We start from the raw sequence: 7,634 nt of genomic DNA, 5'->3' as shown, positions 1-7,634 counted from the left end.
GATTGAAAATGAAAATTTCAGTGTGAGAGCTGCTGCCAGAGCTGAAGTGTTAATCTTTATTCCGGCTTTTAAATAAAACGTTTTAATAGCTGCTTAAAAATATCTTTTTGGTTTATTTGTTTGATCCTAATGTCTTATTTGTTAATTACCATTGTATAATTATTTTTAAACAACCCATTTACTATAAAAACTGGTGATCAGTAATTACCCCAGAAATGATCAGGAATTACCCCTGAAATGATCAAGAGAAGGGGTGATTCCTGATCACTACCAATTTAAAATCTTTTAAATTCTAATTAGATTTTCAAACAAAAGAAGGTAGCATAGGACTCATCTCATATAGCTTCAAATTTCCAGTAAATATTAAAATTCTATCTTGAATAGTTTTTTCACAAAATAGATGTTTGCATTTTTTGATCAGGAATTACCCCAGGTCACCCTAAACCAAATATTATAACTAAAATTCTTGACAGAGTGTCTAAAAGCAGAAAAAGTAATCAAATCTCATTGGTGTCACTTTTTCTCTATGCACCAGATAGTCAGAATATAATTTTTTTATTTGATTCAAGAATGTTAAGTGTATTGTTTGATTTCAGAATGTGGGGATATTTTCCTATAGTGCCAACTGATTTCGTCAAGGCATGATTCGATCCAGGAGACAGGATTATTTCTGTACTGTGATCTGCGAGGCCAACTTAATTCGCGAAGGTGCAATTTTTCCTAGGAGAACCCAGAAGCTCATCCAAAGATTAAATTGTCAACAGGTGTGGGGCAGATTTTCACTAAAGAAGCTGAGCAAGAGTCATGTGTCTCATTATTCTACGTTCGATCCTGATGTAATTGTTCTTCCGTCATACATCACGTGACTCGACATGACAAGTTTAATTTAGTAGGTAATAATTTTTTTCAGTATTTATTTTAGCTCAGTAATATTTTCCTTTTAAATGCAATTTTGAGTCTGTACGTTTTAATTAACCATCAAAAAATATCAATATTACTTTTACAAATTATATTAAATTGAATTTTTAAAATACTTGAGAATAATATTTTAATTCTATATTTCATTGTCTTGGGTGCGCCCCCCTGCAAAATGTATAAATGCGCCTTATCTTAAACTTAAATTGTTTATATCTTAATACGAAAGGAAAACACTATGAAGATACATTTGGCTATTTATAATCATTAATTTTATTTCAATTTTAAAATTTTAATTAATTGCGATAGAAAGGCGGAATTTAGAACAGTAAAAAATTTAACATTGTATTGAGGGTTGACATTGTATTAAGGGTTATTATTTGGGGGGGGGGAAATCACGATTCGAGTGTCGTATTAATACAAATCAAAAATATTTGGATCATGTGGAAATGCGTAGCAATACATGCTGAAAAAAACAATAGGAAAAATACTTAGAGAAACAGTACAATGCTTTAAAAAAACAAATATAAGTCAAAATTTAGTACAAGTTACACTTAGATATATGTGCTTAGGTTAACGATGCAGAAACAATACCTCGAGAAAGATTGTACTTAGAAATTAGTTCGATAGTATTGATACAAATAAATCACGTCAAAAGTGATTATTGAAAAACTCGAGAGTGTTTATAATGTATGCATTAAAAAGATCAGGATTTTACAAAATGCATGGAAATCCAGTAATAACCTCCTAAAATACTATCGAAAAGTCACTTAGATGGAACTGGACACAAATAAAGAGATTTAAAAGTGATTATTAGAATTTGAAATTCACCTATTAGTGGAAAAAAATCTTGGGATTTTTAAAACTTTGGAAATTTGTTGCGATAACCACCGAATAAAGCGATCTAAAAACTACATTAATTAAGATTTGGCACATTAAAAAATGCACAGTTCAAGATTTAAAATATCTTTATTTTCCAAGCAAAATTCTAATAACTTTTTTATTATATTCAGGTGCTGTCTACCATTGCGCAAGAAAAGCTGGTGAGCCCCAAATTGTGCACCCATATCATAGTGTATTATTTTCGGATTTTGCGCTCTCCTGCACTGCGGGGTGTTATTTATGCCACTGCTATATTTAAATTACTTAAAAATAATATTCAATTAAATTATTAAATCACTCAGAAATAAAATTAAACATAAATTATAAATAGCTTTATGATGTTCAATTAAATTTTTCAATTTCTCAAAACCAAAAAATAAATAAATAACTGATTAATTTAAATTTAATTTCAATTTTTAAGTAATTTTAAAATTGGATTCGACAAAAATATTAAATTGAAAATAAAACTAAATAGAAATAATTTTCGTGAAAAAAAGACAGGGTTTGTTGAAATGACTCAGACAACACTTTAAGATGGAACTAAATTCACAATCATTATAATTTCTTACTAATAAACAGGTCTTCAGTGGTAAACTATTAAATTTGGGAGCAAAAAAGTTCTTATAAGAGAGATCTATCTAAAATATATAAAAGGGAGGAAATATAATGGATTGGCTAATTATATAACTCATATATAAATTTAGTAAATTGTAATTAGAACTTAGATTTCTAAAGCAATAAAACTTCCCAAATAATTCTTTAGTGAGAAATGTTGAAAGATGCCCCCCTCTCCCCTATATTTAAATTATGTAACTTTGTTGGGCAGATTTTTTTCTTCTCTAGTGAAATTTTAAATAACACTTTTAAAAAGCGTAATAAAGGAACTTTATTTGTTCTTATAATAATTATTCTTTTGAACCTAGCTAAGTAAGTTTATCGTCCTTGGATTACAAAAGATTTTTCATTTTAAATAATATATTTGATGCATTTTATTTGACTTGTATTTTACGAGGCTTAATTTTCATAACAAACTGCGTCTAAGTACTGGAACCTTATGACATACTTTTTTTATCTGTATCCTGGCATATATTTTATCCTTTCTATTAAATATTTTCTATTTCATTAGTTTCTAAAATGCCATCAACGCTTCTGTTTCATGGTCATAATTTGCATGATTTTCATGTAATGAAAAGAACAAAAAAATATTATTTATTGAAAATTTTATGTTTTAGTATAAATTTAATATTAGACGTTCTACTATTTTTAGAAATCCTGAAACGTGTTCCACAAGAGTGTGCCTTTTGTAAAGATATATATTTATATATTTCCTTTTGTAAAGATATAACATATATGTCATATATTTAAGTTTCGATTTCTCAGGAACTATTGAACTGATTTTGCGCAAATTTTGTATTTTGCCATGTAAAATTATATACTTTAAAATGATGTAAAAATTTGTATACCTTACAATTCCAAATTTTTTTGACCATTATTAAATAAAATAATAAATATTTTCAAAAAGTTATTTTTAGCAAGGGTTTAGCATCTTTGAATTAACGAATTTTAGAATCGGGTCCAAAAAATTTTCAATTCGCTTGTAACATTCTTGAGATATAGCAAAATGCGCAAAAAGTAAAATTATTATTAAGGGGTCCAAACTTTAGAACACTCTCCTGACTAAACTTTTGGGACTATATTTCCCAGATTGAGGCTACTTATATACATATTTTAGGGGTCAGAAATCTGAATCCGTTGAAAAGAAAGGTATGTTTATTCAGATAAAGTACATTTTTGTGTCTGACTTCATAACTTAAAATATCCTCTGATTTTACGCTTATTGATTAGCATATTTGAGATCACCCCCTCGAACCATTAAGACTGAGAAGTAGAATATGAAGATCCAATCACTAGATCAAAATTTATTCCGGATGGACCTTTTTTTGGTTCACGATACATATATATGCATATAATATAATTAAATTTTTCTCTTCACAGCAATTAAAAAACTATATGTCAAGCACAATTACGATTAGTTAACTGTTGTACGCAAAGACTCTAATATATTTCGAATGATGTTAGAAACATGTTAAATATTAATTTATTCCACAGCTAAAATAAATTAATATTTTGATTGAGGATTTCTCCGTTGATAAATTAATTATAATTTAAATAAATTTATCTAATAATTAAGTATTTAATGATTGCTTATCAGTATCTTAGTAAACTTAATTACACTTAAAAAGTACATATCTAGGGTGGTCTGTATGGAACATTCTGCATAATTACAAGAATGGGTAATAAGGACTTACTAAAACAAATGAATATTAAATATTGCAATCAACATCACTAAGCTTTTTTGGATAGGAAAATATTCAACAATCTTTATCAAAAATTTTTCAAGTCTTTCTTCACGACCCCTCTCCCTTTTTATTTATTTATTTTTATTTTTTTATTTCTGATTTTGTGTAAGAACAAGTTTAAATATAAATTTTGAAAGTTATTTGGCACTATTTGTTGTTTTAGTATCTTTGAAAGTAAAAGTTTTAGTTAGATTACCCCTAGTTTAAAAATTAATTATAAATAAAGAAATAAAAATTAGGCAGCAATTTTTTAGCTTTTTTTTCATAGCACATGACTTAATGCATGCACATTTAGATGGGCAATTTGTCATTTAACTTGATGTACTCGTATTCATATTCTTTCATCAAATGCTTCTTTAAGAACCACATGATTCATGCATTACATAAAAATATAAGCATATTTAATCTGCCACTACAATCGAAACCGGAGACAAAGTTATAAAATTTGCACAAGAAGTTAGGCTTTTACCAAATTTGCTAAGTCCCACGCCGAAATATTCGTTTTTTGAAAACTACATGCATGGAGAAATTGAAATTCCATTATACCTTCAAAATAATTACACCACTGGCTGTAACACGACTATTACACTCACACATAGAACTTTCTTTGAAGGGTGTAAGGTATTTTTTAATGACATCTTGGCAATTATTTTCATGTTTGTTTCAAGGATAAAAATTACAGACCTCTTACTGGAGTTGAATTAATGGCGATGCTCATGGAATTTACCATCAATATCTAGTGAAACTGTTTCAGACTATTTTTCTTAACTTTGTGAAATTGATGAAGTTGTGGCTTCGCACAATTATAGCCAATTAGGAGGAGCTGGTAAGTATTTCTTTCTTTTTTTAATGATTCTAAATGCTTTTGCTAGTCTTTTAAGTAATCACCAAGAATCCTAATAAATCTTAACTTAATCATAATTTAAATTGTTTCCTTTATTTTTTTATTATTAATAAAAACATATAAAAATTGTTTTAAACTTTACCTTATTAGTTTAGTTACCTAAAACTGAGTTAAGTGTGAACAAGCAAAATTTATTTCGAATTAAATTAAGACCAGAAAAATTAGCAATTGCATTTCATCGTATAACGTTAGCAACGATTTAGGAAAACATTCGCTGCAGAAACCTTCCAGTGTATGATTGGGTGATGATCCCTATTCATAGGTTATTTTTTTCAATACTTATGGATTATTTTTTTAATGATGAAAAAAAAAACAATGAGTGAAAGTTGCTAACACAAGCAAGAAAAAGTAAAGATCAACATTCCTTCTCTTTGCAACAGTTTTTTATATTTTAAATACTATCTCTCCTTTTAAGACATCTCCTTTTTTTAGACATCTTTTTTTTCTTATAAAAATCAAAGAAACTGAAATGACAGAACGCAACTATGAGCCAAAAGTAAAGAATTTTTTATCAAAGGTTTTGTTATCAGAAATGCATTGTAATCAAGGATTTTGTAAATAAAAAGAAAGAATAGACTTTTTCTGAATAGAGTTTTATTCTAAACTATAGGAACCTTATTTCCCAGATTGTAGGTACCCTCTATATTTTGAGAGTCAGAAATCTGAATTCTTTGAAGAAAAAAAAGAAGGTAGGTTTACTTAGAGAAAGTACGTTTTTGTATTTAATTTCATAACTTAAAATATTGTCTGCATTAACTAAAAAAATTTTAATGCAAAAATTTACACGCAAACAAACGTGTAAAAAATTTTAATAATATGTTTACATTTTAAACAATATGTTATTAACGCACTAAAACTAAATATGCTTCGGACTGGTTAAAATTCTGTTGATAATATTGAATCACAAGGAAAAATCAGTAACAAAATTCTTTCAAAAGAAATTGAAACTTTAAACTCTTTTGAATAATACCTTCCTTCAAAGTTAAATAATCGTGAGGCTCATTCAACTTAGCGTTACATTTCGCTTCCCTGTACAAGAACCATAACTCTTAAAATTACGAAATCAAAATTCCTAAGTTTTAATATTTCTTTTTCAAGTTTAATTGATTATTTTTCGAATCCAAGTAATTGTTCAATTTGTTGCATTTAATATTTTAGCAAAATGTTTTTACATTAAGTTATTATATTTCATTATTTTGTAAGCAAATTTATTAATTTCGGGGACAGTATGGAATTTTAAGGGGGAAATAAGATGAATAAGAGGCCACCAATAGGGAATGCGAAGGAGTAAGCAAGGGGCAAAGCCATCCACCTAGAGAAAATAGCCAAGTCTAAGTTCAGTTTGTTTCATTTTTGGGCCTGCAATGGATGAAGGTTAGTGCTCAATGGAAATAATGACCCCTACACCAAAGACGGAAGAAATAGAATATTTGTTGTCGAGAAGTTTGAAGTTGTTGAATTTGAAGATAATCCTGGTGATCCAAATTGGAGGGAATTGATGCATTAATAAAATGTAAACTACTCTATTATAATCACCAACATTCGAAATTGAAACCAAATTAAATTAGGCCAATCAAAATTTAAAAAGCTCTATTTTTACGATTTGTTTCTAGTGAATGTTCTAACAGATGTTGTTCACATTTCTGATTTTGCTTAACCTTTTCCCATGGGCTGTGACAGCAGCTGACGCTTTCGGCGTAAGAATGGAGGAAGGAATCTTCTCCACAGTTAAAGGAGAGTATTAAGTTACATGGGGGTGTGTTATAGTCACTATGGGAGGTCTAACATTTTTAAGATAGGGAGAGAAAAGTTTCTTTGCATTTCCTTTCTACCTTCAAACATCTATTCCAAGTTTGGATACTTGGTTACCTGCAGTTTTTTTTACTTCTTTTTTTGTCATTTTTAATATTGCTATTTTTTTGTTCAAGTTGTAAGTTATTTTTAAAAAAAAATAATTTCTTTATTATTAATATAATATAACGAATATTTTCAATTGTACGTAAGAAATATGGAATAATTAGAATCAAAAAGCATTCTTTTAAGTAAATTAAATCAAAATGAAATGAAATATCAAAGCAATATATTTTACATAAACTCAAATAAATAATTTTTTTTTAAGGTTTTGTTTTAAATTCGTGTTATAAATATAGTTATTGGAATTTCAAAATATGATTAAAGTTGTTGCAGTGAATGAAACATGTTCTTAAATGATTTTAAATAAATATCTGCATTTCCGAAATAATATATATACGTTTACTATGCAAGAGTATTTGTTCATACTTTGAGATACATAAATATTTTAAACATCAAATTTATGAATATATAATTTATAATACTAATGTATTTTCTTTGTTTCAGAAATTAAAATCGTAGACGCTATATTTCACTTTTTTACAAACCATTTTTCTTTTGTGGCAATTTTCATGTATTTTTCCCTCATGTTCAACTTTAAGTTATAGTTTCTATGAATTCTTTTAATATCTCAGTGGTGTATCTTCTTATAAGATAGGGGTAAAGTTTTTGAACATTAAAATTCCATTAATCTATTACATGAGTAAGTTGAAAACAGATGT

Source organism: Parasteatoda tepidariorum, chromosome X1 (genome assembly GCF_043381705.1).
Source record: "Parasteatoda tepidariorum isolate YZ-2023 chromosome X1, CAS_Ptep_4.0, whole genome shotgun sequence".
NCBI classification, from domain to species: domain Eukaryota; kingdom Metazoa; phylum Arthropoda; class Arachnida; order Araneae; family Theridiidae; genus Parasteatoda; species Parasteatoda tepidariorum.
This window is presented reverse-complemented; position numbering follows the sequence as displayed.